At 45.3% G+C, this 25,647-nt stretch overlaps 1 pseudogene; it reads left to right on the top strand.

Moving 5' to 3' along the window:
* Nucleotides 1-876: 876 nt before the first annotated feature.
* On the top strand, nt 877-2,785 carry LOC123247633 (annotated as a pseudogene).
* The last annotated feature ends 22,862 nt before the right edge of the window (nt 2,786-25,647 follow it).

The following is a 25,647-nucleotide window of genomic DNA, read 5'->3' as shown; positions in this document are numbered from 1 at the left end:
AAAAATTTACTATCTATGTAACCTCTGTTTGCCTTCATCTGTTGAAGAAGGATATGGAAAACCACTTCGGTACCTTGACTAGAAAAAACCCATGACAATATAAGAGCAACCAGTAGCACACTGGATATGGCACTGGGACTGAAGTCAGGAAGACCTGAGTTTATATCTGGCCTTCAACATTTAGTAGCGATGTGAGCCTGGACAAGTCAGTGAACCCTGTTTGACTCAGTTCCTCATCTGTAAAATGAGCTGGAGAAGGAAGAGGAAGACCACTCAGTGTCTGAAAGGAAAACCCCAAAAGGGGGTCACGAAGAGTCAGACACAATTAAATCAACTGAACAACAAGCAAAAAGGTCCCTGAGGGTTTGTGTTTCTCAGAACTGTGGTTAGTAGCCTGAATTCAAACAGGGCTACTGATAGTCTTACTTCACATTGGGTTTAATAGCTTCTTCCATGATTCTATGTGAATTCTTATTATTTCAAAGGTGTGTGCAGGACTCTTGAGCTTTACCAATGCAATATCCTGAATCAAAATGCATTTGATTATTGTTCTTCTCTCTGATAAGAAAGGAATGCAATGGCATTTATTAGTTCATCTATTCAGACATTGACTCTGAGTCTCTCTCATGTATCTCCCATGGGCTGAAGCAGAAAAGACTGGTAGTCCCATAGGTCAGCTGAATAGTGACACCCTTATCCATGATGTCATAAACTACCTGTTTCACAAGGAAGTAGAAGGAGTTCTTTAGAAAGTTTAGGTTTGGGGTCTGGCTCTGATGATGTTTCTGTTGGCCTTGAGAAGGTCACTTCAACAGTCTTGTGAAGCCTCACAGTTCTCCACAGCACTCATCTATGACCTCTGATGCCCCAGTAAACATGTTGAAGGGAAGTGCAGTTGGCATTGATCTTGGGCACTTACACTTGTGTGGGAGTCTTCCAACATGGGAAAGTGGAAGTCATGGGAAATGGCCGAGGAAACAGGACCACCCCGATCTACAGTGCCTTCATCGAAACAGAACATTTAATCAGTGATGCTGCAAAGATTCAAGTTGCAATGAACTCCACCAACACAATCTTTGATGCCAAACATCTGATTGGTCACAGATTTGATGATGCAGTTATACAGTCAGACATGAAACATTGGCCTTTCACGGTGGTGAATGAACCAGGCAGGCCTAAAGTCCAAGTGGAGTACAAAGGGGAGACCAAAAGTTTCTATGCAGAAGTATCCAAAGTCTTGACCAAGATGGAAGAAATTGCTGAAACTTAACTTGGGAAGACTATCACAAATACTGCCATCCCAGTACCAGCCTACTTCAATGATTCCCAATGTCAGGCCACCAAAGATGCTGGAACCATCACTGGTCTCAATGTGCTCCAAATCATCAATGAGCCAGCTGCTGCTGCTCTTGCCATGGCTTGAACAAAAAATTTGGTGCCAAGAAAAATGTGTTATCTTTGACCTTGGAGGTGGTAGTTTCGATGTCTCCCTCCTTACCACTGAAGATGATATTTTGCAGTCAAGTCCACAGCTGGGGATGCCCCATTGGGTGGGGGGACTTTGACAACTACAGAGTCAGCCATTTCATTGCTGAGTTCAAGTGAAAGCACACAAAGGATATCAGTGAGAAAAAGAGGACTGTGTACTGTCTGCTCTCTACCCGCTGCTTGTGAACATGCAAAGGGAACCCTCTCTTCCAGAACCCAGGCCAGTATTCAGATGATTCCCTCTATGAAGGTACCAACTTCAATACCTCCATCACATAGGCCCATTTTCAAGGGCTGAATGCTGACCTCTTCCATGGCACACTGGACCTTGTGGAAAAGGCCCTAAGAGATACCAAGCTAGATAAATCACAGATTCATGATGTTGTCTTGGTGGGTGGTTCCACTTGTATTCCCCAAATCTAGAAGCTTCTTCAAGACTTTTTCAATGGAAAGGAGCTCAACGAGAGTATCAATCCGGATGAAGCTGTTGCCTATAGTGCAGTTGTCCAGGCTGCCATCTTGGCTGGAGAAAAATCTGGTAATAAATAGAACTTGCTGCTGCTGGATGTCCCTCCTCTTTCCCTTGGAATTGAAGCTGCCTGTGGAGTTATGACGGTTCCACCATTCCCACCAAGCAGACTCAGACCTTTAACACCTACTCTGACAACCAGCTTGGTGCTTATTCGGGTGTATGAAGGTGAGAGAGCAATGCCAAAGGATCACAACCTGCTTGGCAAATTTGAGCTCACAGAAATCCCTCCCCCCCTGCCTCGAGATGCATCCCTCAGATTGAAGTTGCCTTTGACATTGATGCAAATAGCATCCTCAACGTCTCTGCTGTGGATAAGAGCACAGGCAAGGAGAACAAGATGACCATCACCAACGACAAAGGTGGTCTGAACAAAGAAGATATTGAGTGCGTAGTCCAGGAGGCTGAGAAGAACAAGGCTGAAGACTAGAAGCAGAGAGACAAGGTGGCTTCCAAGAATTCTCATGAGTCTTACACTTTCAACAGGAAGGCAACTGTTGAGGATAAGAAACTGCAAGGCAAAATTGGTGATGAAGACAACAGAAGGTCCTTGACAAATGCAATGAAATAATAAACTGGCTTGATAAGAACTGGGCTGCTGAAAAGGAAGAAGCTGATCATCAACGAGAAAGAATTGGAGAAGATCTTTGACCCCATCACCACCAAGCTATACCAGAGTGCAGGGACATGCCTGGTGAGTTCCCAGGGAGTGCAGCAGCCCCATCTGGAGGTGCTTCTTGTAGACTTTCCATTAAAGAGTTCAACTGAACATACGAGAAGAGCATTCCACATGGTTTTCCAAAAATTGAAGCATTTGAATTTGTAGCCAATGCAGTAGCAGTTTAAAAAGTAATATTTAGGCTACTGTGTAAATCTGGGCATTCTGAATACCTGAATGTGTGCAGAGAGAGAAATGAACAACGTTGCCCTTTGTCAGTACTATAAACAAGTGAAAATGCAATTCTTGTCCTAGAGAATAAAATCGATTTAAAACTGGCACCTGTGCCAGGCACTGTCCAAGGCACAGGAGATATAAAGTCAATGAATGGGACAATTCCTATTGACAAGGAGCTTAGTTCTTGTTCAGTCATGTCCACTTCTTTATGGCCTCATTTGGGATTTTCTTGGAAAAATACTGCGATGGTTAACTATTCCCTCCTTCAGCTCATTTTACAGATGAGGAAACTGAGGCAAATAGTGACTTGCCCAAAGACACACAGCTAGTAAGTGTCTAAGGACAGAATTAAAACTCAGGAAGATGAGTATTCCTCATTCTAGGCTCAGCTTTCTATCCACTGTGCCCCCTCCCTGCCCCAACAAGGAATGGACAGAAAGACAAAGTATATGTCATTTCAGTCTGGGTCATTCTACTAAGAGTTGTTTTGTTTTCTTTTGTTTTGGGCTATACCAGAGTGGATGTGGTGGCTCATAGCCCTCATCCAGGATGTATCCATTTCTGCCAGCAAGAACTGCTCACCACCACACCATCGCCTACAATAGTAGAGATAGCTACTACTCCTGGTGGTTAGAGAGAAGAAATCCAGCAGATTGTCACAGGGAACAGCTTATTGGCCATAAGACCAGAAGAGATGCCCAACAGAGGTACTGTGATCCCTACCTCAGAAATGCAATGCCTTACGCAGAGTAGCCCAGTGATATCTCTGGGGACATCAGCGGCTCTCCAGTTTCAGAAGAGTGATTTGACCCATACATGTGCCCCCGGCCACATAGTTTTCAGATATGTGTGCCTGCCACATGTATGTTCTGGCCATAGAGGTTCCTGACATGTGCCTCTTTATACTGGTTTCCTGATTACACAAGTTCTTTACACATATATGTGCCTCCCCTCCCCAACTCTGCTATAGGTGAAATCTCTCCAGTTTCTTCAACATTCACATTGACATCATTTCTAGCTTCTTCACCCTCTTGGTCTCCCCAATTCTGGATCCAAGTTCATCTATCAAGAGACTTCTTAAAAGATGGTACTCAGAGCAAAGTACTTTTGGGGATGACCCTAGTGCTTAGCACAGTGCCTGACCCATGGTTGGTGCTGGCTTTTGCCTCATGCGTACATTGGATCGAAGTGAGATGAAATTGCACAAAGTTCTCAGCCTCGGTCTCTCTTTAAGATTCACAAAGGCAAATAAAAACCACTGATGATGGCTCAGGAAACAGTGGATGACCTTGGCTTCTTCAGGGTCTGCCCAAACTCAATACACTCCACAGCATCGCCTTCCACCGCCTTCTTGGTTGTTGGAACACTAGGACAGTCTTCACATGCCTGGGGTAGACACTCAAAGATGAGTCTGGGGTCTGGCAGCTACCCTCAACCTGGACGTCCACCTGCCAAGATGGTTTACCAGGATGCGACCACTTTGCATGCTCCAGCTTCTTGGCCCTACAGGTGAAATCTGGGTAGGAAAGCAGCCTTAGAAAGGGCTCAGCAAACCCCTCCACCAGAGGTCCTAGTCTTCCCTGAACACCTTACTGTATACCCTTGAAGCCGTCCACCGACTCCACGAAGATTCCTAGTGGGTTGGACACTCAGAAAGGGGAACCAAGGACTGAGTGAAAATGGGTTACGGGTTAAGGATTAATGGAAAGAGAACATAAGGCGAGAATAAAGATACGCAGACATGGAAAGTTTTGGCATAAGGTAGACAGACAGCGAATAAGCTCTGATGGTCAAGAGCTTCATGGTTAGGAGCTCTGATGGTCAAGAGCTCTCTTGCCAACTGATGTCTTGTCACTTTTATTGGGGTTACAACAGTATGGGGGGAAGGGGAGAGGCCAGTGGCCTGATACATTAACATTATGAGGTCATCATCATAAAATGCAAACTACCAAAACCTGAAACAATAGGTAGAGTTAAGATCAGTATCCAGGGTGGATATGGCCTACGGCATCTACTGATGTTTGATACCTATGTTAACTGATCATAGAAGGAAAAGTCAGGAGACTGAGATAACTGACTCTCTTCTGGGGTGTGGCCTTAGGGAAGGGCTGGGGATTTGGCAAGGTCAACATTCAATTTGACTCAGGATTGCAGAGATCAATCATTAGCAGTATAAGAGTTAAGTTTTTGAGTACTTCTTAAAATAATATCACAATTAATGTATACCTGGATTGCTACAACCCTACATAAGGGTGGGCCATCTGAAGGTCATTAATCTCATCTGTAAGCTTGTCTTCATGTAGGACCATGCCTTAATCCAGACCATGTAGACTTTGGGGTACAGAGGGGAGAAGGAGAAGGGAGAGGGAAAGAGAAGCTTTGACCTAGAATGAAGTCAATTCTCTCTCCACAATCACCACCCAGTCTGAGGGGACAGTCTCTGCCCTCCAGCATCCCCTCCAGTCTGAGAAAAGACCCCTTCCTCCAAAAATCCTTAGTCTAATGGGAAACCCATTTTTTTGCACTGAAGAATCCCCAGTCTACTAGTCTGAACTTGAGGGAGAGAGAGAGAGAGAGAGAGAGAGAGAGAGAGAGAGAGAGAGAGAGAGAGAGAGAGAGAGAGAGAGAGAGAGAGAGAGAAGTATTTCTTTTGTGACTGATTAATAAGTGTCTATAGACCGATTGACAGAATATAATACTTCAGTGAATGGACTCACTAGGATAGAGTCCAACAGAGACATGACCCTTCAGTGTCCTCTGAGATTAGTTTTGGGGAGAGGCCCCCTAGTGACATGGTCTATAAAATCATACTGCTGGCTCATTTTCTACTTGTAGTCCACTAAAACCCCCAGATCATTTTTTTTTAACAAAAACTATTATGAAGTTATACCTCTCTTGACTTGTGAAGTGGACTTTTTGAACCTGAGAATAACCAATTGTATCTATTCTAATTCAGTTTGATCTCATCTCTCTTGAGCAGACCTGGCTTGCCAATATCTTTCTTTATCTGTCAACTACTTTGCCACTTGTCAGCTCTTCCTCCCAAACTGGTGCCACCTCTGACTTCCTTGGCACCACTGGCACCACTGATTAAAATGTCTGATTTTCTAAAAAGTATTTAGTACATCTCTGTGTCCCTCATAGTACCTAGCTTAGTGCTGGGCATTTCCTACAGACCCTGCGAATATTTACAAAAATCAAGAAGCAGCTGGTGGTAGAGTGGGATGACTAGGAGATTTAGTAAGAGGATCCGAGCTTAAAGCCTGTCCTGTCACCCACTGTCTTAAATGAGTCACTTCCCCTCTCTTGGCCTTGGTTTCCCTCCTCTACAAAATGAGGGCTCCGACTGGTTGGCCTTTGGCTTCCCTTCCAGTTCTAAACTGAGGATTCTGTGAACTCACTAGACCATGGCCGCTGCCTTTTCCCTCATCCCCCGGCCCAAGTCACAAGCAGGGCCCCAGACTGAGGACACGTGAAGATCTCAGAGAGCCTCTCACTGCTTATGACAGTCGAGACTCTGGTCTTTTCAACAAGCCCACAGGTCAAAGTGAGACAGGAAAGAAACTGCCCTTATTGGAAAGTGTTTGCCAAGAGGAAGAGAAAAAAGAAGCACATTCCATACCCAAATGCCTCTTCCTTTGAGTTTTCACAAAGGCTCCCTGCCTCTGTTCCTCATCTCCAACCCACCTGGCCAGCCCCGACCTTCGTGCCCTGCCGCTTTCATGCGCTTTCATGTTCAAACGCTGAACTTTCCCTGATACCTTTCAAGCGTCTCTAAACTTAAGTGGAAACAGGTGGCTGGATCTGCTTTTAAGTGATATACTGCACGCTCCAGCCAGAGGATGCTGCCCTTCCCACCTTCTTCCAGCCAGACCGAAGCCCTGAGAATCACTGAATCCAGGCTGGGCAGCATCCAGGAAAGAGCTCTGCCTTGGAGTTCCCACTCCGCTTCAGAGCCAGCTGGAAACCCTGAGCCACTTCTTCCATAGGGCTGCGCCCCAATTTCCTCATCTGTGAAATGGTAGGAGTTGAACTCAGTACTCCCTGAGGTCTGGTCCATCGTGCTGCTGCTTAGGGTCTTCCTCCTATTAGCCTTTTCCTGGGACATCCCGGAGGAGAGAAGGCCGCTCAGGCAGGGTCTGAAGTGTTGGGTAGCCCATAAGCATGCTAGGCATCCTTGGTTGGGGAACCACGTCTACCCCTTGACTATTGAGGGGCCTCGCCTCCCGCTGGGAGGTGGGGGCAATGCTTTGGGGCAGTGGAGTCTTCGTGAGGCCGGGCTTAACCACTTCCCTGTTTCTTTTTTTTCCAATTAATTAATTAAGCAGAGTTTTCCGTGGTTCCACGATTCACGTTCTGCCCATCGCAGAGCGGATGAGCAGTTCCGCTGGGCTATCCACGCGTCGTCGTTCTAGACCCATTTCCACGTCATTCCTATCTGCAATGGGGGGATCTTTCCAAGTCAACCTCCCCGACACTTCGCTGGTTCGGAGACCTCTCTGGAAATAGCGGGCCCTTTGGTGCATGCGGTGGCACAGGGGGGAGAGCAGCGGAACAGGAAATCCATGGAGAGCGGGCACGAGATTTCCCAGACTTCCCTTCCCGGAGCGCTCGGCCCCGAACAGACAGGCTGGACTGCGGACCCAACACCACCAGGGCAGGAGGAAGGAGGCCTGTGAAAAGGCGGCGGCAGGCTCAGCCCGAGTTAGCATCGAGCTGCGACAACCCCAAAAGCTTCCGTCGCCTGGAGAGGGGCAGCAGCGTCTGAAAGGAAGGTTGCTGTCCAACGTCTGGGGTCTGCGGGAAAATCTCCTGGATGCTGAGAGCGCGGGAATGGGGAGAGCGAGGCAGGGGACGGGCGGGAGGGTACCGCATGCTCTTGGGAAGGGAAGGGGTGGAAAGAGGAACTCGGGGATCGGCCCCAGCCTATTTGGGGAGCTCATGGGAGGCTTGGGGGCAGCACCTGTGCTCGGGTGCAGAGAAGGATGGATGTTCGGTGCATTGGAGGGACGGCCTTCAAATGGAAACAGAGCGGCTCATTTTGGAGACGGGGTGAACCCAGGACGGAGGGGCTCGCTGTAGGGCGCCATTCCCTGCATGCTCTCGGTGGAGATTCTTAGAGATTTCCTTTTTGTTTCCCCCGTTAGACGGTAAACTCCCGGGCACAGGAGGGATCGATGGTCCCATCTGTGGCTACTACGGTACCCGGCACACAGGGCATGCTTCGGAAATGCTTGTGGACCAAGCGGGACACACGCAGGGGAAGTGGTGGGAGTGATGCCCGGGAGCAGAGCGTGCTGCCTGGCTGTCGTCGTGCCAGCAGGATTGTGGTGGTTATCATTCATATTATTAATCGCCGTTATTGCTCCATCGGAAGCCTTACAAAGCACTGCACGTATGTCTGATTTTCTCTCAGCAGCTCTGAGTTAGCAACTACAGGCATCATTTTCTACAATTCATGCTTGGCGCCACTGAGTATCCCAGAGGTCCAGTGACTTGCCCAAGGTCACCGAGCTAGCAAGAAGGAGAGGAATAGGAATAGGAGAGGATTTTGGAATCCCAGGCCAGAACGCTCTCCACTTCAGCACTCTGGCTCTCTTGTACCCACCACACAACGGACCAGAGCGGGAAGATGAGGAAAGCCCAACCACGGGTTGTAAAGTCTTCCCTGAGAACTGTCGGGCTCTGATGGAGAAGGCCTGGGGTGATCCAGGGCAAATGCCTGGGCAGACCTCTTTCTGATCACTCCTGCCACCTCTGCAGCAAGGGTGGAGGCTGTTCTTTCCTGTTGAACTTCTTCCAGCTTTTGCCCCAAGATGCAATGGGGAAGGAGGCCCCTCTGGGAGTCCTGTGGCAAGCTGAGTGCCTTTTGGGGGGAGAAGGGAGTGATCCTGGCCTGGCTTGGACTCATCCTGGTAAAGGTCGAGTGGGAGTCCAAATCCATTCTGCAGTGTGGTTGGGCCTGTTCATTGATCCACGATGCAGGTCCAAAGGGGCTGGCCTTGGTGGTCTCCAGAGAGAGAGAACTCTGGATTTAGGCCTTCTGGGCTCCCAGCCTGTCCACTTTCTAGCTGGGTGATCCTGGACAAGTTGTTCTTTGTCTCGTTGCCTCGGTTTCTTTCTCTGTAAAGTGAACCAGTGGCCGTGCATTCTCTCTAAGGTTGCTCACAGCTGATGCTCTGGTGATCTCCTGTGTCCTCTCTCTTTGTAGTCTGGGGGCTTCTTATGGGCAGACACTGCCTTTTGCCTTTCTTTGCCTGGTGCTCAACACGGTGCCTGGCATACAGTAAATACTTAATAAATGTTATTGTCTCCTAACGGTACTCAGCCAGCTACAGGGAGGGGAGAGAGGATGGCTTTCATTGGCCCGGAATTTGATCTCCAGGCATGGGGAAGGGGGGTTGCCCTCTGGTCACTGGGGAGCATTGCCTGCGTGTTACAGATCCTGCCTGGCATCACTGGCACACTGTGATGCCACTGGGGCTTCCCAGTGTCCCGCTGGTCTTCCAGAGATGTACAAACACATATCCTTTGGGTCCTGGTGGATTAGCGGATGATCCTTTCTGGAGATAAGACGGGAAAATCCCGCCCAAGTCTGGCCCAGGATACGGTACTGTGCTGGGCTGTGTTCCTGGCAGACTGCCAACACTTACCATCTGCACACTAAGCTGGGGGAGAGTTCTTTGATCTGAAGGAGGTTGAGTTTTCTGGGTCACATCCTTTGCCTGAAGGGAATCCAGATGGACCCCCTTCTGAAAGAAACAGTCCTGAGCTGGAAATCCTCACAGCCCTCAAGGATCTCTTGCACTTCCTCATGGTTCCAGAGGCCTGAATTTGGAGTCCAAAGACCTTGGATTGAATCCTGACTCTACTATTTAATGCCCACCTGGGTGACCCTGGGCAAGTTACCCTTTGGCCTCAGTTTCCTCATCTGTAAAAGGAGGGGATAATCTGGATGTCAGTTGGACCTAGGTCACTACCATAGCAGGTTTGAGTCAATATCTCAGTACAAACTCAGCAACCAATTAACATTTATTAAGCACTGATAACACAGTGGCACTGTGAAGGCAACAGCCAAGCGATACCTTCCCGTAAGAAGCTGATTTTTCCACTGAGGGAAAATGATGTGAACCCAGATGTACAAGCCAGATAGAAAGGCCTTTGGGAAGGAAGGGACCTGAAGGAATGACTTGGGCTCGTTAGGAAATGACTCGTAAAGCAAGAGTGGAAAATTCCCTTATATTTGTCTCAATTTGGTCCACCCAAGTTTGCTCGGGAGCCGCCCAATTCTGCTTTTAAGCACCAAATTCCAATACAAAGTGTACGTGTTTTCAAGAGATTCAGGAAAGGACAGCTCTGATGAAGCTGGGCGCAGATGATGAATGTGCTCATCTCTGAGCTTAGCTGATCATCATCAGAACTGCTCTTTCTGGAGTACTTTAAGGTTTGCAGAGCGCTTTGCAGAGACCTGATCCTTATAACAACCCTAGGAGGTAAGTGCTATGATTATAGCCATTTTACAGAGTGGGAAATTGAAGCAGCTCAAGATTTTGGGACTTGCCCAGAGTCACATAGCTAGTGCATGGGGGGATGGGGTGGGACTCTTTGAGACTATTTAGGGCTTTTTTGGTAAAGATACCAGAGTGGTTGGCCATTTCCTTCTTCAGTTCATTTTACAGATGAGGAAACTGAGGCAAACGGGTGTATATCTGCAGAGGTGCTGGGATCCCGAGCTTAGAAATGCAATGTCTGGCACGGAGTAGCCCAGCGACATCTCTGGGGACATCAGCAGCTCTCCAGTTTCAGAGGAGGGATTCAGCCACCCAGTTTTCAGATTGGCGGCCCCTTGACACATGAGTTTAATTCGTCCCGTGGCCAAGCTTGTAACTCAATTTGCTCGTGTGTCAAATTGAATGACCCCATTTAAATGAATGGAAATACACTTCATCGTTCCAGCCCCCCAAGACCACACGACTTTTTTGTTTTATATGTCCAAGAACCTCGCAGCTGGGACAGCCCTCGGGCTGGAGTGAACAAGGGACCGACTATCCCTGGACTGTTTTAGGGGAAATGGGCAGGTGAAGGAGAGAGCAGAAAGTGCCCGGGCAGCTGCAGGAAACTTGGGCTTCGCCTGCTCCCCTAGAGGGCTGGGACTCCCTGGAGGTGTCGGGCGACCCAGAGGGGAAGGAAACATCTGCATTGGGCTGGAAAAGCCTTTTGGGGAGACTTCCTGAGTCCCCCGAAAGCAATGTTCCTTCCTTGGAGCCCAGAGAATAAGGAGGGGAGTGATGGCCAACATGGGCGTGAAATGGTCTTCCCTTTGGGTCAGATCATTTTGGGGCCTTTCAGCACAGCCGTGGGAAGCACCAGGGCACGCGCCCCCAAACTGAAACTAAGGACCAAAATGAAGAAGAAAGCCAAAGCCATTCAATACAGACACTCGCACGGCCAGCTAAATGCTGAGCTAACCGAACCGAGACAGCCTCGTGTAGCTTGTGAACCCCGATGTTGGCCAGGCTGCCTAGCAGAGGGTGGCCGAAGCTCGAGATTCAAGTATCTGCTGGTGACTTAAAGCAAAAAATGCCCATTGTGACTGCTCCTGTCTCAAATCGCTGGTGACTTAAGGTGCTCCTGAATCAGGGTGCCACACCGTCTGTGTGCCTGCCACATGTATGTTCTGACCAGAGAGGTTCCTAACAGGTGCCCCTCCATACTCGTTCCCTGATTACACGTGTTCCTCACACATAGAGGTGCCTCCTCTCCCCGACTCCACTATAGGCTAAATCTCCCCAATTTCTTCAGTGTTCGTATTGGTATCATTTCTAGCCTCTTCGCCCTCCTGGTCTCCCCATTTGGGATTCAAGGCAATCTACCAATGGTACCCCGGGAAGAGTTCTATATCTGTTAGGAGGTGACGAGTTCGAATTCTATTTCTTCACCATTCTTGATGTCTGTTTCCTCAACTATAAATGAAACAGCTCGAGCAGACAGTCGAGCTCAGCGAATGGCTGCTTCTCATGGGTAAGAGCTGTCTTCCTTGGGTGTCTGGATCTCGAATTCCCTCTTTACTTGAAGGCTACATTTTACTGGAGAGAAGCAATACCTCCACAGGTCAGTACATGTAAAATGGAACGAAAGCCAATCTAAAGGGACTGAGAAGGGGGGGGGGGGGCAGCTGGGTAGCTCAGTGGATGGAGAGTCAGGCCTAGAGACGGGAGGTCCTAGGTTCAAATCTGGCCTCTGACACTTCCCAGCTGTGTGACCCTGGGCAAGTCACTTGACCCCCATGGCCCAGCCTTACCACTCTTCTGCCTTGGAGCCAATACACAGAAGTTAAGGGTTTAAAAATTTTTTTTTAAATAAAGGGACTGAGGGTGGCACATGAGGTCAAGAGCCAGCAGTGGTGGCCACGGGGAGTCAAGAGAGACTTTGGGGTACCACTTGCTAAGCTTTGAATCGAGATAGAGAATTGAGAAGGCAGAGCTGGGAAGAAGAGTGTGCCAGGCATGGCAGAGAGCCCGGGCAAAATACCCAGGTAGGAGACGGAACGTTTTGGTGGGAAATAATAGTGAATAGATCTTTGGGGCTGGAATGTAAAGAAGGCGAGGGGAAGCCACACTGTGAAGGCACTAAATGCCCGCTGAGGTCATATCCTAGAAGTAATAGCAGGATAGTGATGTGACGGTCTTGAGAGTCTGAAATATCATTGACTAAATTGTATGGAAATTAGAGTGCAGGGGAGCCACTTGAAGCGAAGGGCCGGGTTAATGGTTACAAGATGGCGAGGCCCCTTCAGTAGGTTGGGGGCTGCTTAAGGGGAAACAAGGGGGCAGAATGGGAGGCGTCTCCTCTCTCCATCCAAGCCATTTGTCCCAAATCAGGTAGGTGCTCTGGGCCGGGCACAACCTGGGCGGCTCAGGCGAGGCCAGAGGAAGTTTGGAGGGATGCTCTTTATGGGGCCTTGACAGATGTGAGAGGAGAAGGGGATCCTTTCCAATTCCAGTAAGTGGTTTTCCCTCTTAAAAAGGAATCCAAAGGAAAGAAATCTTGCAATGAGACAAAAATGTGCCCCTACCCCCAGGCAACAAGCCGAGGAAAGAGGAGGAAGAGGGAGCCCAATTTATGGCCCCAACTGCAGCACCCATGTGAGAAGGCACTGGGGCGCTTGGCAAGGGCCCCCCTTCTGAGGGCAGCGCCCAGAAACAACTTCCTGTCGATAAATGCGAACAAAAGTTTGGACCCGTCTTCAAAGTGATGAGTTATGTTGGAAATATGTTTCGGAGCACTTTGAATGTTCCTGTAAACTGGAGGGAATGGATTGTTCATGGTGCTTTGGCATCCGAGGCGAGTTTATAAATAACCAGTGCTGGTGTGCTCCGATGACGGGGGCCAGGAGAGAAGCTCGAGAGCTCCAAAGGGAACCCTGGAGAGCAGCAGCCATGGGGGATGTTGCTGGAGGTTCAAAGCCAGTTTCCAGCTCCAGCCCCAGAGAGCCCCGACTCAGACACGACCCGCCATTGGGGCAGGTGAGGAGCAGACTTTGCACGGCCGATCGGGGCTCTGGGGCTGGGCTCTGCCCCTGGCCTTGGAGAGAGGAAAGGCGAAGGGTCCGGTGGTTCATCCATAAGGTTTCCATCAGCTCAGAGAAATAGAAACATATGCCAGAATTTGGACCAGACATGCTTCTTATTTTAATGAGAAATTCCATAATTAGTGACAAGAATAAAAAGAAGCAGCTTGACATCCCATATGGAAACGTCCTCATTCCCTCGCTCCTCTGGTTACCATCTGCGGTATGGGCTGGCCACACATCAACTCCGACCCAACCGGAGCCTTTGGATATCCTCGGTCAGTTCAGTGGGCTTCTACCTGCTTAATCCAAAGCAAGGGTGCAGGAGGCGGGAGGGGGTGGCAAGTGGACCCAGAAAGGGGACCGACTTTTCCACTTGAATAAACGCTTTTCTTAATATAGAAAGTGGCCCACCTGTAGTTCATTTGTCAGCAGTTAAACATCATTACAACATTAACAGCCAATCTCGGCGCAGAAGAGACGGGCTTTGCCTGCCTATAAATCACAGTACATCAAACCCTGGTTTATGGAGTCTTGGCCAATCAGCAGTCGGGCTGCCAGAACCCTTTTACAATTTTCTGCATTCTTCCAATTACATTAAAAGATTTATTTGCGAACTGTATAATATAAAAAGCATTTTTTATTGAGCCCATTTGAACCTGGTTCCTTCTCAAAGTCAGAAGAAACGCTGCCTGCAGGAGGAAGTTGGCCAATGTGGATTTTATTCCAGGGGTCTCGCAGAGTGCAGGCTGGGACCCGATGGGCCGGGGATCATGAGCAGGAATAAACAGTTTAGCACATCACCAGGCTATTCATTTATGGCCTGTTTACCTTTGTCATGCTCAGCGCAGGCCCACGCTGGGCCAGTGCTAATGAGGGCCAGGTCCGGGGTTCCTTCTCCAGGGGCCACTTAACTTTGCTCAGCCCGTGGTGGTTACAGGGTGCAGCCTTGACCCCAGCCGATCGCCTTGAAATGTGTGCCCTCGATCCCCAGGTGAGAAAGCATCGGGGGATGAGGACCAGCCCATTACTGCCACTGTGGGGAACGTGGCTAACCACCCTTCCTCCGTTCCTACCCCAGGGGGTGCCTCGGAGGAGTCAAAGAATAACTTGTTTAAGCGATGGCATAAATGGGGAAATTCCACCAAATAAGGACTGAACCTGTCATTCCATTGCGAAGGGGAACTTCCAGATGAGTAAACTTTGACCGGTGTAGACTTAGAGATCATCTGAAGCTAACGGCCAGAGACCCTGACGAGCTGAATGATTCACCTGGGCTTGCACAACCAGGATGTGTGTCAGGGGGAAGGCTTGGGTCCATTTAGTTCATCCTAACTCCAAGCCTAGTTCTTCCCAATTCAACAGACCCTTGTGAGACAGAGAAGACCAAGAGACATTCCCCAACAGCTAAGTGGCCAGAGGATGGGCACAAACAATTCTGTAAAAAAGAATCACGAGTTATTAACAAACTCTCAAGAATTTTCCAAATCTCTAAAAATAGAAGTGCCTTATGTGTCCCAGCACCAAGCTTGCCCATCACTTCCCCAACCATTTTGAAACAATGCTCCCTCTCTCCCAATTTGAGCTCACATTTGCATGTCATTTTCCCTCAGAATATAAGTTCCCCGAGTACAGAACTCAACTTACATACTTATACTTGGGTGAGCTTGCTTGCTTATTGTTCATTGAAACTCAAATCAAAACAGTCCTTCGATTTCACCCCCTATCTAGCAAATTGGCAAATATTGCTAAAGATGAGAAATAATCCATGTTGGAATGGCAACAGGAAGACAGGCATGTTCATACATGGTTGGTGGAGCTTGCGAACTCCTCTAATAGTTTAGAAAAACTACTTGTAACTCTTCTAAAATGGGTTTAAAAACCCAAATTCCTTAACCATAAATCCTAAATGGGGACTTGTACCTCCAAAAGGTAAAAGACAGAATGAAAAGTCTTAGAGAAACCAAAGTATTCAGAGCAGGATTTCTCATACTAGTGACAAGCAGGAAATAAAGTGAGTGTCCATCACTTGGGGAACAGCAAGCAAATTGTAGAACATTAAAATAATGGAATATTTTTAACACCATAAGAAATGTGAGACCTTCAGAGAAGTATGAGAAGACTTCAAAGAACTAATAGAGTGAAGAACAGAGAACTAATAAACACAAACACACACAACTATGACCACAGTAGTATACACAGAATACAATGAAACCAAAGCCAGAGATGCACATAGTGCATACTTTACAGTATGTGTTTAATAAATGTGAATTGACTGGATTTGGGGTAATTATAATTACTGAACTGTTCTCCATTGAAAGGAAGGAAAAATCACTTCCATCTTTTCAATGCAAGATGAGGAATTATGGCTGTAGAACTCTGTTCATGCTCAGATACTTCCTAGCTGTGACCCTGGACAAGTCACTTAACCCCCATTGTCTAACCCTTACCATTCTTCTGCCTTAGAACCAATACATGGTATTGATTCTAAGGTGGAAGGTAAGGGTTTAAAAAAAAAGAATTCTGTTCATGCTGGGGAAGGTTCTGTGATGAGAGGAGGATTAAACTTGGAGATGAAAGTCTTTAAGTGTAAAGGTGTAAAAACAAAGGGCATTGATTAAACTTATAAATGTAATGAGTCTCTGGAGTTATTCTCCCAATCTACACATGTTCTAAGGGTTTGAGTTGCAAGAATGCATTTGGCTACATCTCCCCCTTAGGGTTGTAGGGCTAACCCTGAGGGGTTGGGATGCTATTGGCTCAACCCCCTTCATACTGGTGTATATTCCCCTCCCCTAATAACAATTATGCTGTTCCAATGAACATCTCCTTTATATTATCTCAGGCTTTAAATCTCTTACTATGTGGTATAGAATTTGCCAGAACTTGATCTTTATTGGCAGAAGTTCCAAGAACCATGAGTTGTCAGATCAAATTTTTAAAGGAAGATCCATCGAATTAAAGATTCGGTTTTCTTCTTCATTTTTAAAAATAAATCATTGCCACACCTCTAATCTGTATCCATGATGCGTTGAGAAGTCTTTGACTTCCTTCAAGGCATAACTCAAATACCATTATGTGCAGGAGGCCTTTCTTGACCACCCCACCCCTCACAGTGAGTGGCTTCCCTCGGAGATCATCTTCCATCTTCACTGTATAAATCTTGCTAAGTACATAGTCAACTGCCTGTTGCCTCCCCCATTAGACTGAATGATTTGTCAGGTCAGTGCCTGTGGTTTTGCCTTTTTTAAATACTCCTGGCACTTAACACAGTACCCACAGCAAATGCTTAATACATGCTTGTTGATTAACTAATCAGCACCCTACTTATTAATGCCACCAATTAACATCAATTAACTTTTATAATGGTATATTGACTAAAACAAATATACCAAGAAATCAAATATCAAATTAGTCTTAACCATCCTGGAACATTCTCTTCCTTCTATCCCTTGGTCCCTGGGGATAGTGGAAATGGGCTCAAACTTCTATTTGACCAACTAGTAATTAGTTTATGCACATGCATATTGAGTTGAATCAAGAACTCAAACAATAAAGGAGGATAACAAGAGCATCTACCTCCCCAGGATGTTGTGAGTATGAAATGAGGTTATAAATGCAAAGAGCTTACTTAGTACATGGTCAAAGCTTTATAAATATGATTTTTTAAATTTCATTATTATTAATTTTATATGAAATATGCATTCCTGTAAGAGGCACCCACCCACTGATTTTAATTCTTCCCTCTGGGACAAAAGCACAACAAATCTTCACTTCAGAGTTATTCAGAGCTTTCTAGGCATCACTTCAGTCCACCTTTATATACAATACTATGGAATCTTTCCCATATCCTGGTACCCCTTGTTTGGGAGGGGGGGAGTCCTCATTTATTCATTGATTAAAATTGATCAACTTTCCTATTATTTTTCTTATCTGTTTTTTATTATTATCATTAATTGATTTTTAAAATACCAATAAAATATAGTTCCAAAAGTCCCACAATCAACAAGATGAAGGACTATCTACTCTGTCAGATCTCCTACCTTTAGACTTATGAGTAGGAGCTAAAGTAATTGCAGCTGTCTCCACAGGAAGGACATCAAGAACTCAAACAGTAAAGTAACTCGATGAATTAACACTAGAGAAGCTTAATCCCTAATGTTCTCACTTAGCATCTCTTTCCCCAACAGCCGCCATGCTATGGCCAAGTGGCACCTTGTGCTACAGATCTACTCTGGGATTCCTTTTTGTTACTGCAAGCTCTGCTGGCACACCTGGCTATGCCCTCACCCTCTTATTCTATGGCAATAAGCAATAGGATTCAATGCTGTCCTGCTGCTCTTTCCCTGTCTCCCTTAGAGGGGGTCAAGGTATGGGAACGTGGAACCTTGTCCACCTACTAGAGCAGCATCAGCAGCATACTCTGCTCTTTCACTGCTCCGTCTGGTTGAATTATCTGGGAAATAAAGAACAGGGGAAACTGGAGAAAGGCGTCCGCATGTGTAAGGGGCTACACTGGGCCTGAAGGAAAGGAGACGGGCATCCTGCTGGGGCCATTTCTATACCCCAAGGAGTCACTTGGGACTGAGTCTGGTGAAAAGTGAATTTGAGGTCCAGGTCTCCAGGGGGGATGGAGTCAGAAGGAAAATTTCAATAGAAAATAAAGGGAAAAGGTTGAAAAAATGCCAAGAAGAAAAAGCTTTAAAAAAAAAAAACAACCTTAACCACAAGCAGATAAATCAACATGGAAAATGTTAATAACAGCAGGCAATATGGCTTCTAGAACAGCCAAAATGAGTCTAAGGATCTCAGGAAAAAATGTTGCAAAGAAAAGGAGAATGATGAGGTAAAGAGCCACATAGATTCTCAAGAGTTCACTAAAACCTCAGTAGAACATCTCCAATTGGTTCAAGAAAGAAATATGAATCATGAAAACAGATTTTTTTTGGCCTAGATAGCAGAAATAATTGAAAGAACAGGAAAACCTGAATTCACAAAGGCAAATCTTTCCAAAGAAACAAAAGAGAAGACACTTGGGCAGGAAAACGAATAAAGAGAAATGAAGACCAATGTAGAAGAAGAGAAGAAAATAAAGCAATCGTGTTAAGAGAATGTATGATCTCTCCACCAGCAAAATGCATCATTCTTAAAGACAAGTTTGTGGAAACAACGTAAGGATCACAGATCTCTCAGGGGAACATGACAAGTCTAAAAATCCAAACACCACGATGCAAGAAATAATATAAGAAAAATGTCACAAAATACACAAAACAAAGTGCCAATCATAAGGGAGCATAAATGGACTTCAAGAAAAATAGTATCAGCAATAATGATAAAATAAAACATATGCTGCAAACTCCAAGACACACATAATGATTACATTTCATACTTCCAATGACAAATGACAAATTCTCAAAGTGACCTTCAACTATCAAGAAAAGGAAATTGGACATTAGAAACCAAGACTATTGGGCATTCATTAGTAACCACAAAAGGGAGTGGAATAATGTGTTCTGAATAGCAAGGAGACTCAAGAAGGAATCCAAAGTGACATCCCTTGCAAACATGAGCCTTTTCATTGAAAGAAAAGGGTAGATTTTCAATTTTTAAAAAAGAGGCACTTCAAGTATTTCTTTGAAATATCAAAGTATTTTTACCCAAAAAAAAAAAAAAAGGCATGAACAAATTATTTGCTTTCTGCAATTTCACTGTGACTTCATCAATTAGGGAAACTCTCAGCATGGAAACTCCCTTCATTGCAGAAGATTAGAAACTTGTCTCTAATTTTTAGCCTCAGGAAGTTAGTTATGTGCGGAATCAAAAGGCTAATAAAACTGGCCTTGAGCAGCTGTTGACTATTTCAGAGATAGGACTTCCTCCCAGGCCTTCTTGATCCTGGAACTGACACTATCTCTGCGTTACAAGCCGCCACTCTGCCTTTCCCTGTTTTTCAGTTGTTACTAGCCTTATGATTGTACTGATCTAGAGGACTCCCCGTATATAGTATGTGCCACATAAATAGATTCCATGTAATTGGTTCTCCTGCGTAGAGGTGGGTGATGGCCAGAGTTCCTTTGGATTCCTTTACATTTGTGAGTTGATGACCACGGCACATTCCCAAAATGTTGGTTTGGGATGGGGTTGGCAAACTTGGTTTGTAAATGAGTCTAGGCACACCGTGTGTAGCCCTCTGGAGTCTGGAGTCCCCAGAGGAATGAGAGGCAGTACATGAAAGATCATGAAAATGGTTTTCAAACCAGAAATGCTAATCCTCATTTTCCTGAGGAAAGCCTGGGGAAGGGAGGGGGGTGTCAGGAGGTTGAAGGGGGGCTGAGTAGTTCTGTTGTTTGTACCAATTTTGTCGACAGCTAACTTTGAAATGTCAGGGTTATCAAATGGAACTTGGACACGGGCCCTGCTAACGCAGTTCAAGGAAAGAATCAGCGGAGCTAGAAAAAGGGAAAGAGAAAAGAAATCAAGCATGGTTGCAAACAGAGGCTGATTCCAGGTTTCAGAACTCAGAGATATTGGCTGGAACCTCTCATCTTTCCCCATGAGATACACGTATATTGTCCTCTAAACTGTATCTGCATAGGATCAATTCATGGCAGGGCTAAGCAATGGGGGTAAGTGACTTGCTCAGGGTCACACCACTAGGAAGGGTCTGGGGCCAGATTTGGATCTAGGACCTCCCATCTCTAGGCCTGATTCTCTATCCACTGATCCACCCAGCTACCCTCTAAACATACTCATTGTTTGACAATTAAATTGTGTTTCAGTGGATAGAATGCTGGGCCTAGAGTCAGGAAGACCTGAGTTCAAATTTGACCTTAGATACAAGCTGTGTGACCCTGGGCAGGGGACTTAACCTGCATCTGCCTCATTATCCTCCTCTGTCACATAGGATAATAACAGCATCTATCTCTCAATAAGGCAATATTTGTATATACTTTGTGAGTATTTTAGTGTTAAATCCACACTAGCCACTTTTATTCCTTTCAGATGATCCTGACATGCCTTGGATTTAATGCCTGCAACTTTCTTTGATGTCCTGGACAGGTCACCAATGTCTGTCCAAAAACATGGTCTCCAAAAGTGAATAGAGGCCCCGAGACACTGCACAGCCAAGGGCAATTGGAGTGGAACTAGCATCATATTTATTGTTTGCCTGAGTTGCCTCGATGATTCTCTAAACCTCTCAGAATCATCCCAGAGTCTGGGGATTGGAAAAGACCAAAGCTATTCACAAAATGTATCTATTATAATATCCAAGTGACTTGAAAACTCCTTCAAGGAGGGTGAGCGTGAAATTTTTTCATTTGTAAAAACAGGTACTCTGGCTCCCAAGGTTCCTGCCAGCTCTAGAACCATGAAAAAACTTCTCAGAAAGTTTGATCTATGAAAGACTTTGGAAACCATAAAAGTCCAACTTCCCCATTTTGCATATGGGGAAACTAAGTCACAGAGAAGTCAAGGGACTTGTCTAAGGCCACATAGCTAGTATCTGTGGAAAGACATAAACTCAGGTCTTCTAATATACTACCTACTACACCATCATATTCAAGATGCCATGCCTGTTTGTATCTGAAGCTTAGGTTTCAAGGCTACCCAGTGCCAGGAAACAACCAATGTCTCCCTTATTTTCAGGGCCCGGGCCTACCTTGTGGAGAAGAGCAATGGTATTCCACTGAACATTTCCTCATTCATTCCCAGTTACATTTTGTTCTTCCTGTTTGGAAAGATGACACTCATGTGTACTATAATTAAATCTGGAATGGTTTACTTTCAAAGTCAGCAGACACTTTGCATTCTCTGGTAGTAATCAAGATACGAAATCTGTTAGAAATCTCCTGCCATGCAAAGCAGCCATTCGGAACATGTTCTCCATGGGTCAGTTGGGAATCAAAGCTTGAAGAAGTGAGATGAAGGCATTTCCACTTCTTTTCATGCCTGGGAGTATTTGTGTGGACAGCTTAGAATATTGCTCGGTGATTTAGAGAGGGAGCTGTGCCCGGGAAAGGAACGGATCGCTCATTCTGGGGCCGTGCTGATAGCTAACGGCAGTGAACCAGCAGAAGGTTTCTCTGCAGACTGATTTCCTTCCGGCTGTAAAATCTGTAAAGAGGCAAAAGGCTGCTGTGGAGCTGCCAGTGATGGGAAAGTAGGTAATACCAGGGTCATGCCTAGTCCCTGCAGGTCCAGCTCCTACTGCCCTGCTGACACGATTGCAAGACTATCATGTGGATCTCCTGGAACACTTCCTAAAGGTTGTGATGCCCCAACCCCAGCATCAGCGAAGCACTCCAAGGCTGTTGTACTGATATCCTATTTTTCTTGGAAGTCTCTGGCCCATTTTCTATCACTGGGTAAACTAGTCAGTGGCTGAATCTAGCAGATCCTGAGGAGAATGAAGCGCTGATGGATTGATTGGCAGCTGGGTCCTTGAGTAATCAGTGTGATAGCTTGGCTCCTCAAGAACTTGGCTTTCTGACAATGGGCAGGTTCTAGCTTTGGAATGAAATTTAGAACTGATCAAATTGGCCATATGAGAGAACAAAGTCTCTGGACAATATAATCCTCCTTTCTCTACCACCTAGAACACTTCTCCCTGAATCCCTTACCTATCTGCTTATTTGTCTGACTTTAAAACCACCTCAAACCTTTCAGATTGACTAATATGAATTAAAGGGAAATGAAAAATGTTGGAGGAGATGCGGAAAACTTGAATGCGTTGTTGGTGGAATTGTGAACAAATCCATTACAGAGAAGCAATTTGGGACTGTGCCAAAGGAATTATGCTACAAAACTATGCATGCCCTTTTATACGATAATACTGCTACTAGATTGGTATCCCAGAGATCAAAAAAAGGAGAAAAAGATCAACATACAAAAATATTTATAGCAGCTCTTCTTGTGGTGGTAAAAAAATTGGAAATTGAAGGGATGTCCATCAACTGGAAAATGGTTGAACTGAAATTGTGGTATAGGATTGTAATGGAATACGATTGCCCTGTAAGAAACAATAAACAGGATGATTTCAGAAAAACCTGCAAAAGACCTGCACGAACTGATGCAGAGTGAGGTGATCAGAACCAGGAGAACATTGCACAAATAGCAATGTCATACAATGATCAACTGGAAAAGTCTTTGATATTCTCTGTAATACAATGATCAGGACAGTTCTAAAGGTCTTATGACATAAAATGCTATCTATCTCCAGAGAAAGAATTGATGGAATTTGAATGCAAAAAAAAAAGGAAGTCACAGTTAGGTGGCTCAGGTGGATTGAGTCCCAAGTTTAGAGATGGGAGGTCCTAGGTTCAAATCTGGTCTTAGACACTTCCTAGCTGTGTGACCCTGGGCAAGTCACTTAAGCTCCATTACCTTGCATGTACTGCTCTTCTGCCTTGGAACCAATACACAGTCTTGATTCTAAGATGGAAGGTAAGGGTTTAAAAAGAAAAAAAAAAAAGAATTTGAATACCAACTGAAAGAAGCTATTTCTCATTTTATTTTATTTGTGTGTGTGTACTTTATTTTGTGCTTTTGGTTTTATATGGGCATTCTCTCGCAATATGACTAATATGGAAATAAGTTTTGCATGATTATATATGTATAACCCAGATAAAATTGCTTACTATCTCAGGGAGAGAGGAGAGAATGGAGAAAGGGAGATCATTTGGATCTCATAATTCAGAAAATGTATGTTAAAAGTTATTACATGTGGAAAAATAAAATATTAGATATTAGATATAGAACTATCCATCCTACCTGCAAGTAGACACATATTCTCCCATGGGTACATAGAAAGTCCAGGACAAATGAGCTCAAGCTTAGAAAACTCATGTAATAAGAGGGATAACTCACAACTCCTATAAGTCATTTTACTGGAGTTTGCAAGATTCTACCTTTCACCATATTACCTTTAGGTAGAATGTATTTTTCTTCTGTCCTCTTTATAGAGCCTGTCCTCGGTTCCTGGTATAGATGTTCAGATCAGCTGTTCCAAGGATGCTACTAGGACACCAATAGATAGATAAGAAGTTCCAAATCCTCTGGATCCTTTGAAGTCCAAAAGTTCTCCTCAAAATGAGAAGAAGGGGATGAGCATGAGATATCCTCCTCCATCAGCATTCCAAGTGGTTCCTTCTCAGCATCATGGCTGGAACATGGTCTCCTGTATTATGCTTAGCATATTACCACTTACTTAAGTGAGGTGGAATAATATACTCAATCAGCCTCACTCTTCAATGTGCTTCAATGTGAAACTCTTACCTTCTGCCTTGGACCAAAACTGGTTCCAAGGCAGAAGAGCAGTAAGGGCTAGACAATGAGGGTGAAGTGACTTGCCCAGGGTCACACAGCTAGGAAAGTAACTGAGGCAGATTTGAGCACACGACCTCCTGTCTCCGGACCTGGCTCTCAATCTACTGAGCCACCCCAGCTGCCCCTTCAATGTGTTAGTGAATCCCCAGAATAACTGGTACCTTTTAGAGAAAATCTAAGACTTGGGCAGCTGAAAAATGCAAACCTGAGCCTGAAGGGGACAAATAAGATTGATCTCAAAGTACCCCAAATTTAAACATCAGTCTTTAAAATGACAAGTACTTTCCTGAAATAGAAACCAAAAGGGGGGAAAAAGATAATCAAATACCATGTTGAAAATACAGTCTCCTTCTGGCAATGGAAGCCCTTCACAGTCTGACTCCAGCCAATGAATCCATGGAGATCACACATGATTCATCCCCATACCTTCCCTATGTAGCAAGTCAACTAATCTACTTGCTGTTCTCTAAGCTCAGCATCCCTGTTTCTGCCCTGGCTGTCACCTATAATTGGAATCCTCTCTTGCTTCAATTCTGCCTCTTGGGAGCCCTGGCTCTCTTCAAGTAGCACCTCTTCTGGGGACTAGCTTGCTTCCCCTGTAGTTACTTCTCTCTGTATTTTTACTTTATGTGGGTCTTTATTTACCTGAGCAGGTGCCGTACCCCCACAACAGAATATGGGCTCCCTGAGGGAAGGGACTGGCTTGTTTTTAGTTTTAGTTTTTACTTTGCATCTCCTGTTCCTACCACTCTGCCTGCCTCTAGTAGTAAGTACTTAGGGAAGACTCATTGAATTAAATGGAATTCCAAGCCAACAGTTGCCTCATTCCACCACTCTCCAGAGTTCTTCATTGGTCACCGGTTTCGGACATTGCCAGGGAAGTTTGTTTATTGCTCAGCAAGCAAGGACTATTGGTGACAGTGATTTTTTTTAATCTTCATAACTTTGATCATCTAAAATGTATGGCTCACCAACCAGCAAAATCTGTTGTCCAAATATCGTATTTAAGCATCATTAATTTAGTGGTAGTGTCTGTGCCCTGCAGAACAAAGGACTCCTTTTCCAGATGAGAAAACTAAAGGCCAATCCGAAGAGAGAGATGTCACCACTTAAATAACTGGAGAAACATTCAGTGCTCATTAATGGGTCTTGCCAATTCAATAAGAATAATCCTTTCTTAATAATTCTATGTAATTTGCGTTATCGTCATCAAATTATAAGTGGTTTATAAAACTTCTTCATTAAATATCCCTTGGATGAACAAAAAGCCTAGAATCTTAGTAGAAGTAATGGGGACAGGAGGAATAAAGAGACCGTAGCATTGCAAGGAAGGCGTCTAACGCTACAATAAAGCAGTAACCATCAGCACGATTTACTGCTGGTTACAAATCAGAATAGTAAATACATAAAAGAAATGAGATGAGCAAAAACCAGATGCAATCCAAGCCAGCCATCCAGTGAGTCATAAACTCCAGAACATAAGTTTTGGGGAATGGACTTCTGCGTGACCAGAGCTGCTGGGAGAACTGGGGAGCAAATGGTCAGAAATAAGCTTTCGATCACGAGGGTGCTGTATGCCATGTGCCAGGTGACACGATAAGGCGTGTGTCATAAAATGGAAAAGGTCACAGCCTAGAAACGTCAGGAGCAAATAGAGAGCAGCGGCAGCCCTGGATCAGGCGAGAACTCATTGGCTAAACAAGAATCGACATATTGGTACAAGTTTAAATAGACATCAATCGCCTAAATTTTTAAAAAATTCTGCAAGAACTAGAAAATGCACAAGACACCTTAGCAAGTGGGGGAAAGTAGGTCAAAGTGTCATACTAAAAGTCCATT

The sequence above is a fragment of the Gracilinanus agilis genome, chromosome 4 (genome assembly GCF_016433145.1).
Source record: "Gracilinanus agilis isolate LMUSP501 chromosome 4, AgileGrace, whole genome shotgun sequence".
Lineage (NCBI taxonomy): Eukaryota > Metazoa > Chordata > Mammalia > Didelphimorphia > Didelphidae > Gracilinanus > Gracilinanus agilis.
The sequence above is the reverse complement of the archived record's forward strand: the minus strand, read 5'-3'. Positions and strand labels throughout refer to the sequence as shown.